Raw genomic sequence first — 13,003 nt, forward strand, 5'->3', positions numbered from 1 at the left:
CAAACCTCAGTCCACCGTGTGTAATGCTAAAATTCTTCTAGCATATTTTGCAGTTTGCACCGCTTTTGTTGTTGCTTTGGGGGACGAGCCATTGCTTTAAATCACTGTAATTTTGCCACTCTGGTCTAAAAGTACATGTGCTCTTCACTTTTTTGTTGCACTTTTTGTCGGACATGCTGCCTTATGTTTAAAAAATCAAATACCAAGGACAGATTTGTTCGTTCTCGGCCCACTGCACCGTTGCCAATTTTGGTCGGCCACCTTTACACGTATTTTACAAAATTTCATTTGTAGGATATTGTACATTTTTTTTTTCAAATATTGAAAATACGGGACAAAAGGCGTCCCGGGGAGGGTTGATATGGGACACGGGACAAATGTCATAAATATGGGAGAATCCCTTCTGTTATGACCCTTGTTGGGCCGGGGTGCAAGTTCTTTTGCACAAGAATAGAGAGGACAGTGATCTTACCAAGTATCCAGATAAATTCAGTCAGCGGAGACAAAAACACACAGGAAAACTCAACAATATTTATTAACAATCAAAGCAAAAGAATAATAAAGTCAGCCTTGTGACTATACCGGACACAACTTAGTCCTTACTACTCCCGTAGGAGTTCCTAATCACTAATACTAAACCCTAGACAGAAAATATTGAGAGATAAACTAAATAAATTAGTAAAATGGGCCCAACACCAACATAAATATAAACCAATACCTATCACTAAGCAGAGAGGAAAGAAGTAAGAGACCAACAGGGGGAAAACTTAATTCTCCTACCTACAATTATAAACTAAATCTTAAATATAAAAAGTATCAAACATCTTAATAGATAATACACAAGAAATAATGAAAATTACAGCATCACTCGTGGCAAGATATACACAGATTGGCATATATATATATATATATAAATATAAAAATGTACGCAAAGAGCTTCTCACACTGAATAAGGGATGAATGATTCCCAAATGTTTCAGGATAAACAGTTGCCTTGCTGTAGGCCGAAATATAGGGGAGCCGTGATTTCTTACACTCTCTGGGGACAATGCCACGTACCAGCTAATACTCAGCTATCTGAAGGGCGTGCAGCTACACAGGTCACCATACCATGGGGAAGGAGTCTGTCGTGCTCCCGACCAAAAACACAAGGGAAATTCCCTACCTGGTAGCAACCGCCCTACTTGCACCTTCACGGGCCTCAATGCCCCCACCGCTGCAGCTCAGAAGGACGTCGTAGGCAAACACAGTGATGTCCCTCCCACGTCCACTCTGTCGGGATCCAGCTCCGATATCAGAGCCCGCAGGACAGTACACACAGTAAGGGGGAAAGTCACCGCAGATGGCAGAAATGCCCCTGCGCCTTCAATACTGACGACGACAAATCCTTCGAAGGACGATTAAGAAAAATATGCCAGCTGCACAACCATGCGGGGAGAATAGCGAGCCCGAACTATTATCGGAAAAAAGTTGCGCCCCTCCAATATCCTCACTGGTGTCCTTTTCACCAACCACTCGAAAGATAAACAAAACAAAAAAAAAACTAGCATTAATAGGATGCTCACAAACATTAAACAAGCGGGGAGGAGGTTTAACAAGCAGTTCGCTTGACGCTCAGCCGAGACCAAAGTAAAGCTTAAAACTAACGCCTTAAAAACTAATTTCCTTACGCTAAATTTTATATACAACAAAATATAACAAAAGCAGTAACAAGGCTGAGATAAAAATAAAGCAAAAGCAATGCCAATTACGTTAATACATGATACCTTCAAATATGGGACGTCTGGTCACCCTGGTTGTTCCTTCTGCATGTTACACATACCTAGGCTTAGGTATCTGACCGCAGGGTATCTGCAGTTTAGTTGTCTAAATTCCCTGCATTACGCAAAGTCCAGCTTAGCACACAGATTTATCATATTTATTGATTCATGAAAAACTGAAAAAATGAGAAGTTTACGGGCTTACAGCAACTTAGACTGTAAAACCAAGCAAAAGGGAATACTACCTAGAGGGGGAACGAAATAGCTAAACAAAAGCATGTCTTAGGGGACATCGGCCATAGAATTTGAAAAAAATCGTAAAGTTCTGCTTTAGTAAGCATATAAACTGCTCATTTTTGTCAGATTTATCAGAAAGTGGCTGCTGAGAAGCAAGAGCCCGTGCCTGGTTCATACATGCTTCCTGGTTCCAAAAGGAGGTAAACTGCTATTTTTCTTTTCTTTTAGCAAATACACTTCTGTTTGCGGATCTGTCGAAAGAAGAAACAGAAAATAAGAAAGAAAAGTTAAAGAAAGACACACAAGGGAACAGTGACTTTGGACCTTTAAACTGTAGGATTACCCTGACTGGTACAACAAACCGCTTTCAGGAATTCTCCTACCTGAAAGTTAAACGAAAACAAAATAGAGTAGTTTACATAACACCAGGATAACCAGTGTGAAAAGCATACGGTTCAAATGACAGGTCTAGGCCGATGACTCCTCCATCTGCAATAGATGTGTATCTATTTAGCTTTTTATGCCTTTTCTCTTATAATATCACAAGCAAAACACTCATCGCCTAGTACTACGATGTATATCATTACACCTCATCAAATTAAGATATCAATTATTACTCGGCAAATTGCACTAATGTATTTACTGCTTACCGAATATGAAGTTCGAATTTTATTTGGTTCATGATCTACTTGTAAATAAGATTGGGAATATTTTTCCACATCAACTTTGGAGAATCATTCGATAAACCGACAATTTTAAGGTCTGAAATTCAAGTAAGTGACAAATAATGTAAAAGAAACTTGTATGATTATATTTAAGTACCAGAACTGAGAACTCGGTACTGGAGTTCTGTGCTCTTAATCTTCCTTAATATGTGTAACATGAAAATCGTACTCAAATCTATTGCAAATTTACTGTTACGGAGAATGGTAGCTATATGTAGTGAATGTCAAGCACTGGGACCCACTGGGTCATTCATTATACTTGCCGAGGGCGTTCTATTGTTTATACCTTAAATTCGTGAGAATAGTTATGGTAGAAGGGTAGTATATGTTATAAGCTAATGTCAAGCAACCCATACAGTATTATTGATTTTGGCAAAGCTGCACATCTTAGTCAAGGGCTTTATTACGTTCAGAGGAAGCTTCACATGTTAATTTATTTTTCTACCCTACCAGCATCAGTTTTATTTCCATTTAGTGATTATCTGCCTAATCCCACGTACTCTGAAGTTCATCAGTTTTTCGCCCTGCTCAACGATCCTTTTAACTCGTCCCTCAGTTTCCTTCATCACAGTAAATTTACATCACACATTTCCTTACCTTTATGCAGTAAAGAATGCGTTCTATTGTATAGGTATTAATTAACGCATAGCCTCTTCATTATCATACTGTCGTCCCATGGCATTACTATCATAATCACATTATAACTAATCGCCATGTTTTCTATGACTAGCTGGTCACTGAGACATATTAATTGCATTCATTTATGACATCAATTTAATTACACGATGCATGCATGAGTCCGATTTCAATGAGGGTATCGCGAGTTTAGGATTTCAGCTTCCTTATAATTTTTCATGTTATCTTCATATTGAAATTTTTTCTGAAATAATACATTTTATATAAGTTATTTATAAATATTAAATATGGGTCTTTCTATAGAATAAATATTAAATCCCCATTAAAAAAATCCTTGCCAAACAAACGAACAGTTATCGTGTCTAAGCGTTTTCAGTTAAATTCAGTAGTTATTTGTGTCGCTAACTTGACACCGCTACAGGATCTGTTGAACTTAATTTGTGTAGTGCCGTGTTGACCTTATCAAATCTGTTGTTTTAAAGACATTGAAATATGCTGAATCTAAAGAAACAAACAATGATCAAGTGTTAACTTTTGTGGCTAATAAAGGGTTAGTTTTAACAGTCTTCAAGAACTAAGGCTTCAGTCAAGTCAGGTAGGCTAATGTGGTTTTATTGTTCGACTTTAGTCACCACTCACCATGACATTAATCCTCTTACGATTATCTTCACAATATAGCTAGTTGGTAGCCGTAAAGTTTCAGTGATGAAAAAGGCCAGATCAACGAGGTAATTAAGTTATCCAAGGTCATCAATACCTAGGTATTAGGTAAAGGCAGCAAAATTTACCGTCTGCTAGGCCTAGTCGAAAACTGCCAAATATAGCCTACACAGTAGCCTAGTAGGCCTAGCCCTAATTCAAATTGGTAATTTTATAAGGCCGCATTCCACGGTACAGTAGACTATGGCAGTTGACGTTTCCCTATGTTATTTTACCTGCTGAACAAGAATTTAAAGTAATATTTATTCGGTCGACTGTAATTAAAGCATAATTTAGGCTACCTATGAAAACAACATGAAGGTACAAGGGGTGCGATGTACCAATGTACAGAGTTCAAAGGTAAATAACAGATACCTATTAGTTACAGTCGACCGGTAAAATATTACCTTAAACTCTTGTAAAGTAAGCAAAATAACATAGGAAAACGTCAACTGCCATAGTCTACTTTGACTGAACAATCTTCAAAGTTTTGGTTCGGGGCCAAGAAATGTAAACAAACCGCCATATTTGAATGCTAGTAGTGGGTGTGGGATATGTAACCAACAGGGAGCCTTATGTCCTTTATGGGGTGGGGGGGTTGGTACAGGGAGAGGAAGGCACAGGTACGAGTTGGTAAAGCCACGCTAGCATATGATATGAAATAACAATTCCCAATAAATATCACCAACATCAAGAGCACTAAGCCGTAGGAACACCAAAACAATTGTTATAACTAAATGTACATAAAGATTAAGAACTTTACCTTAAATGTTACATAAACACCTTCCTTTGCAAGTCAAGCCTACATTCGTCGACATGAGGGCAAAAGGCCTGTTTTCTCAAAAGGCTGTGATTTTGACTGTACATTACCAACCTTTCATACTGCCCTGAGTAATGGACTGAAAAGTCCTTATAACTAAAGAAACTGTTAACACAAGTACTGGATAGAGTCGAGTCGAGTTGGTAATGGGCCTGGAGGAGTGGGAGGTGTCAGGGAATGATTTGGCCATCGTGGTGGTTGATTACTGAAATGAAATACACGACCCGGTAAGCATTTTCAGGAGAAAGGGGGGGGGGGGCTTGCACGAAACAGGGTAGGGTGAGGATGGGGCGGGGTAAATATTTATGTTTAAAAAAAAATGAATGGGTGTATATATTATATATATACAGGGTTTTACACATCTGGTACTTGAGTATAAATTATCAAGTACAAGTCAAGAGGCCATTTTAGTGAATAATGAATGAAATATTATCAATTTTCAAGGATCAGATTGGCCAGTTAAGGGGGTTAATTGAACTTAACAAGAATGCTGAGAACAATTGTAAAATTTTGTAACCTGACTGGTGGTGTTCTCTCCCCCATACCCTCCCTTAAAGAAATTTAAAGCAAGAGTAACTTATAAGTTAGGATACTAACCTAACCTAATCTAACCTACCTAGTAGAACGTGTTACCGTAACCCCCCTTAGGGAAGCCAATCTTAGAAGTGTAACATATAGGTTAGGATACTAACCTAACCAACCTAACCTAGTAGAACATGTTACCTGACCAAGGGGGCTTCGCTCCCCCGTACCCCCCTTACACAAAGACAGCCTTAGAAGTGTAACATATAGGGTTAGGTATTAAGCCTAACCAACCTAACCTAACCTAACCTAGTAGAACATGTTACCGGAGACCCCCCCCCCCCCACCCCCCATACCTCTCCTTACATAAAGACAGTCTTAGAAGTGTAACATTTAGGTTAGGATACTAACCTAACCAACCTAACCTAACCTAACCTAGTAGAACATGTTACCTGACCAGAAGGGGCTCTGCCCCCCCGTACTCTCCCTTACATAAAGGCAGTCTTAGAAGTGTAACGTATAGGTTAGGATGCTAACTTAATCAACCTAACCTACCTAATAGAACGTGTTACAGTAACCCCCTTGAGGGAAAGCAATCTTAGAAGTGTAACATATAGGTTAGGATACTAACCTAACCAACCTAACCTAACCTAACCTAGAACATGTTACCTTACGGGGGTGGGGGGGGTGGTTTGGATAGAACATGTTACCTGACCGGGGGACCTCCGCCCCCTACCCCCCTTTACATAAAAACAGTCTTAGAAGTGTAACATATAGGTTAGGATTCTTACATAACCTAGTAAAATGTATGACCAAGATCGGGGGTGTTGGGGGGGCATCCCATACCCCACTTGAGAAAGATGATATAATATGAAAGTAAATATAATAAGTAAAATGTTATCCAAGTAATTGTTATGGATCAGAAAGGCAGATAAAGGTGAATATAGAAAAAAGAAGGGAGAAAAAATGCATGTGTAAATTGGAATGTCTAAAATGTAAAAATGTAATACCATCAATTTTTACATAATTGACAGAAAGGTCTCGAAACGTCCTAAAACCTCCTTCTAGTCCCACCCCTCAGGAGACTTTCAGGGGCATGCCCTCAATTGTAATATTGTAAGATATATATGGCAACTTTATGAAGTGAGAACAAGTCAGTGCACATATTATACAATACTATGATATACAGAACTGAAATAAAAGTTTGAAATAATATTACACAATTACAAAACAAATGACGAAAAGGAATATATGTAACAATGCATGAATCCCCCCAAAACCTCCTGTCGCAATGTAGGGTTAATAATGCAAAATGATTGGTTAAATACATGTACCCCCCACCAAAACCCCCATCATTTATCTCCTTAGGAAGTTTGTGTGCGAAACAAAAGCTCCCCTATATCACGGCGTGTGCACTCTAGGATTGGCGCATGCGTAGTAGGATTCGCCGTCGTAATAGCAGTAGCAATCAGTGGATTTGGGGAATGTAACGGCTCCATTATCGGTTTATTTATCGCTTTATTTCAGCTTGTATTTCGGGTTTCAAATGCCATAAGTAAGAGGAAATAACACAATAACACGACAAAACCTTCCCCCAAGTGTTTCTCCCCACCCAAAACCCCGCATTCCCATCGGTCCCCCTTACTGTAGGATAGAGTTGAACGGCATAATTCTCCCAAGTGTTTTACCCTACCCAGAACCCTCATTCCCATCGGATAGAGTTCAAAGGTAAATTACATCTTAATTACAGCCGGCCGAAAAAATGTTACTTTAAATTCTTGTTCAGGAGGTAAAACTGTATAGGAAAATGTCACCTGGCATAGTCTAGTTCGCCGCGGTACAACGGCTTAGATCTACCTTCAAATTTAATCGCTGTACAACTGACCAATGCAGTAAATTTTTATTTAAACCATTAGTATCATATTTTGGACTTGAAAATATAGTTTGCTGTAATGCTTGTTAATAATGAGTACTAGGTAGTACCTAGCCTAGGTAGGCCTAGTAGCTAGGTAGTACTTTTAGAGATAGGTAGGTACTAGTGGACTGCCACCTTAGGCTAACCTACCTAGGTATACCTAGGCTAAATCACAATGTAGAGAACCATAGGCTAGCAGGAAAGCAGGATTTGTTGGGTGGGGGAAACACGAAAATGTAGGTATTGTACTAGGAAATTCTACAGAAGAGCTTTGCACAGAGATGTTTATTACCTAATATGATTTTTGGACTGAACAGTAGACTATAAAAAAGGGTTTATGTGATGCAGTAGACTACAGGTTAGATAATTTGATGAAATCATGGTTTGTATATATTTTTATCTCCAAGGGGCTGATGCAAAACCAGATCGATTTAACCTAAAATATTTCAAGGGTTCATATCCTTATCCAGCTCGCACCTAACCTAACGTAGGATACCAGGACCTTACCTAGCCTCAGATCCCCTACCTAACTTATGGGGCTGTATCCTTAGCTGGCCTTGTGTAGGCTTAGCCCCCTTCTTGGATCTCCCACCTAATCTAACCCATGATTCCAGGTCCTTACCTACCCCTATGTGCCCTAGACCTCCTACCTAACCTGACATAGTGGGCCATATCTACCTAATCAGGTAAGGGTAGAGACCCCTCTGGGCTCCCCTTAAACCTATGACACAGGGTACTTGCTTAGCCATAGACCCTCCACCTAATGTTACCTTGTGGGAAGGCTGTTAAGGTTCTGAGGAACAATGATTATTGATCTTTTCATCATGCAGGTAAAAAGGAAGCTTTCGTTTTTCTACTTACTGTTTTCAGGTCCCTTGGTGGCCCTGGAAGGTGCCTTGTATGTTGAGATCCCTGGGGCTCAGAAGGAGCTTGGTAGCCCTTCATTGGCCCCATGCCAAGTGGTTTCCTGATCTGTTGTGTCTTTTGGTTAATGGGCCTAGAGAGATTCCACTGTTTAGTCACTCTTCCTTGTTGGCCACACATTCAGAGGTATCGTAGTCAGTCAAGACTTGTTTTCAGTCTCACCCTGTTTTAACTGACAATTATTGGATCTGTAAAATCCACTCTGTCTTATTTTTTAGTATTAGAAATGTGCCACAGAAATGGTATATTTAACTAGTCCACCATTGTACTTCAGTTTTGGAGTTCACCTCACGTGAAGCACTGTAGTTATTACTAAAGGTATTTTGCAACGTTTCTTCGACCCTCTAACTGCATCCACTTTTTGGCCTTTTATTTACTATAGGTCCCACAGCGCCTCAGTGGCGTGGTTGGTATGGTGCTGGTGTCCCACTTCAGTGGTCGCGGGTTCGATTCACGACAGTTGCATTGAGGAGTGAGATGTGAGTATTTCTGGTGATAGAAGTTCACTCTCGACGTGGTTCGGAAGTCATGTAAAGCAGTTGGTCCCGTTGCTGAATAACCACTGGTTCCATGCAACGTGCAAACACCATACAAACAAACAAACTATAGGTCCCACTTACTATCTTCCATCTCATTGCCCAACCGCTCCAGCCATCTTTCACTTTTTTGAGCATTGAATAGCTGAAAGTGCCCCAGTTGGCTTAGAGCCAAATTTTTGTAAATGAAATCTTCATAAAGTCAATACATGTTGATGTTATGATGTTTTTACACAGACTAAATGTATACATATACCACCATAATTAAAAACGAATTGAATTCCAGGGGGCCGTTTTTATGTTGAATATGTGGTGGTTACTGTAATCTTTATGCCTATTTAGGTACAGTATTATATCAAATCAACACAGTAATGTATGTTTTTATCCTAAAGCACAAGACACTGTATGCACACACTGTATGCACAGAATAGGCACACACAACAAAGTATGAACTTATGGGTGGAATAGGGGAGTGCTCTGAACACAATTTTAATTTGGATCCCATTTGTTTTTATCTGAATGTTTATGAGTTGAATGTTCATAAGTAGGGTGTTGTCTGTATTTCCTTGAAAGGGATATTCGATTTTGTCCAGAATTTCTTACAGCTTCTTTGTTTAGCATTTGTAAGTGTGTTTTGATCAAAGCCATGTGTACACAGTGGGACCTTGGTGGCAGTACGGGCAAACGTCTCCATTTACGATGGTTCATTTGTACAATAAATTGAGTTTGCTATGAGGTTAGTTCTGATGGTTCCGAAGTTATGAAGCAATACCAAAATGACAGTATTGAAAATATTTTAAATTTCGAGCATGACGAGCACAGACAGCAGAGTACGATGGTGCTGTGAACTTCTTGGAGTTTTGTTTATGTTACAGTAATTCATATTTCTTTAATTGAAGGAGATGTATGTACAGACAGTTCCTGGGTCACAGCAGGGGTTCTCCTGATAGGGTGCTGTAAGCCAAAAGTCGCCTTAACCCGAATCATCATAATTATAATGGGAGTAAATAGCACTTACAGTTGTGTTACAGCGCCATAAACGCCATTAAGTCTGGTTACAGCGTCGTAAAGCAGGTAATACTGCCGTAAATCCACTTAAGGTACTGAAAAATTGTGGTTGAAAGTGCCATGAGACAAGTGCTGTAAGTCTGAAATGATGTAAACCGAGCCTGACGTAACCTGGGGACTGCCAGTACAGCATTTTAAGTATTTTTATGGTGATTAGAGGTGATATATTATCTTGTTTTCTGTTATTTGTGCTAGTCATACGTAGAGTATACTCAACTTGTAATAAAACTGGCACAGTATATCAAGCAAAGAAAAAAAATTGTAACACGTGATTATATAAGGAAGCAATCATTCGAAGGCTTCATGAACTTCGTAATTTTAATTTTATGTGATACAGAAATTCGTATTTCATTAAAAGATATGTACAGTACTGGGAGAGAGAGAGAGTTGAGTTTACTTTGGCGAACAAACAAATAGGCAGGAAACAGCTGTTTAGTGATTGTGAGGGATGTTATTTTTAACATAAAGTATGTTATGTGCGACTCACACATTGGTAATTCAAGACTGTGCACGTCGTAATGGTAAAAAATTTGCTTATTGCAATGCAATTACGACCAAGTTGCCAACAATTGCCATGAATCGTAACCATGTAGCTGAGTTTGGGGACATGCACCATGTGATGGCAGCACCATTTGTTGGCAGATGTGCAACACCACCCAACAAGTACACAGTTGAGTCACAACAGCTGTCATTTGTTGCCATATTATTGTGCAAGATGCAATGCGGACACAATGACGTTGCCATTTGATTGAACAAGTCGTAACTCGCAATTGCTACATGCGCCATCCATTACAACGTGTGCCACGAATTGCTGGCGGTGGCATAGCAGTCCCATGTAGTCCACCGCATGGGTTGCGACGTGGCAGTGCTGCCTCGCACATGTCGCCAACCATAAAAGGCAGCAGCCCACACTAGAAGTCACCAAACTTTCACGATCAACCTCACCATGACCTCTGCTGCTCTCGCTGCTGTGCCCTTTGTTGGATTCTATAACTCCGTCAGGATGCCACGTACCCTTGTAAAGCAGATGAGGAAGAAGACAATGAAGGTTGTGCCCTACAAGGACTCCCCTGTTCAGGAAGCTCCTTCCTCTTCTGCAGCAGCCATCCAGCACCAAGGCTCTTTGTCCTCTGCTTCTGCTTCTTCTGCTGACTGTGACCCCTGTCAGCAGGTTTTTCACCAAGCCGCTGAAGAAAGCTACTTGTTTCCATCATTGTCAGTGTCCCCAACTGGCCAGGATGACCTCATGCTGACCTTAGGATTCTTAATTGCAACATGGCATTATGAAAATCCAAAATGCATTTGACTAATTCAGGGTCATGTTGGTTCTCAGGTATGAGGTGTAGCAAATCCATCTCCTCTATGTTCTTGCTCTGTCTACAAAAATGTTCGATGACGAGTTCACCTGGCACTTTATATATGGTGGCATCCTTGTTCATGTTGCCATGTGACGTAACTACAATGCAATTGAATTGCCATGGATCGCCATGCCTTTACGCACTGTGCCATCCTTTTGCAACTGCTGGATGTGGGTGTGGCCTAAATCATTGGCAACATTGGCTTATGACTACGTATGTATGTAATCTCATCTTGATGGGGGCAGTGCTGTCACTTATGGTTAAGTGCCTAAATTATATATATATATATATATATATATATATATATATATATATATAGATATATATATATCTTATATACATATATTTTATTTTATTTTTTTTTTTTTGGCAGCCCAAGGAGTGCAACTGATGGTGATGATTGCCATTACGAAGTGTGTAGTCTTGAATGTGTGAGTTGGGTGTTAATTTACATTTCTATACCCGTGTTACAATTATGTTAAAAATAATGATACTTCAATTAATACATTCGTTTCTTTTAGCAACTAAAAATATTATTTTATCATTCTTTCAGTAGTAGGCTGAATCAGCTGATTGCAGAATCACTTTTTTGCCACAGGTGGTACAATATTGTTTTTTATACATATTACGGTGATCATATATCAGTACTATACTTAGACAGTATAAATGTAATCTGTAAGTAAAATAAGTTTCATTACTATTACCTTTATCTTGAATACTGCTGTAATTTCCTATTTGACTTTTGTGTATGGATATTTACTATGAACGTAACACCTGGGCCAGCCAAGGTCTTTAGCTCACACACAGCCTACACATTTTTATCTGATAATACAATATGGTAACAACTGATAAGGAAGTTTCTGTATAGCAATCCATTGATGGTCACAAAACCATGGTAGGCTGTTGTTATAGTGTAGGTTAGGCTACCGTATTATAGATAGTGTCAGGTAGGCTAGGCTAGGCTAATTTCATTTTACGTTTTTTTCAAGAAACGATGAGGTTTTTGCAACCTAATCCCATTGTAAATATCAGTAATATGAATTACTTGACATCAAAGTCTAGTCATCCTATTTTAAGAAGAGAAGGAAATACTGTCTTGTATCGTGTTTACGCGTTCATGAAAATACGTATAGTATGTATTCGTTTTTGTGACTTCCAACTCCATGTGATGCTTAGGCCCTCATTTTTTTCCAATGTAACAAATTTCAAGGCATTGTTCACATAACACTTTACCATGTATCTTACAGTTTCTACATTACTGTACCTTTACTTTGAAGCATGACATATTTTTTATACTTGAACTTTTATATTTGCTTTTCTTTTCTTTTACAGTTTGGAAGCTAGATAGACACTGGTGAGTGGGGAGATGATTTTTACCTTGTTTGTAGGTCATGTAGTCTTTTCAGTTTTAGATAACTTTGTTCAGAACACTGTATCGCTAAGTTGATGATTTTTTAACTGTCATGTGTGATTTTGGTGTCTTTTTATATTCATACATTATACAGTGGTCCCCCGCCCCCCCACACCCTGTATTCGCTGGGGATGTGAATAGCTAGAACCCGCAAATAGTTGGAACCCCTATAAAAATGCTTAAAACGGCCTATTTTGTCAGTTAAAACTCAAGAATACCCACTAAAAATTTTTATATCTGGTTTTTAAGTTTTTTTTTTTTTTTTTTTTACAAAAATTGCATTTTATGATGAAATTGATAAAAAAACAGGAAATTGTGGCTATTTCCCATAGAAAAATAAGCGAATAGGCGAATTTCCCATGAAGAATGGGAGGGTAGATATGGTCCAGAGA

This window comes from Macrobrachium nipponense, chromosome 8 (genome assembly GCF_015104395.2).
Source record: "Macrobrachium nipponense isolate FS-2020 chromosome 8, ASM1510439v2, whole genome shotgun sequence".
NCBI lineage: Eukaryota > Metazoa > Arthropoda > Malacostraca > Decapoda > Palaemonidae > Macrobrachium > Macrobrachium nipponense.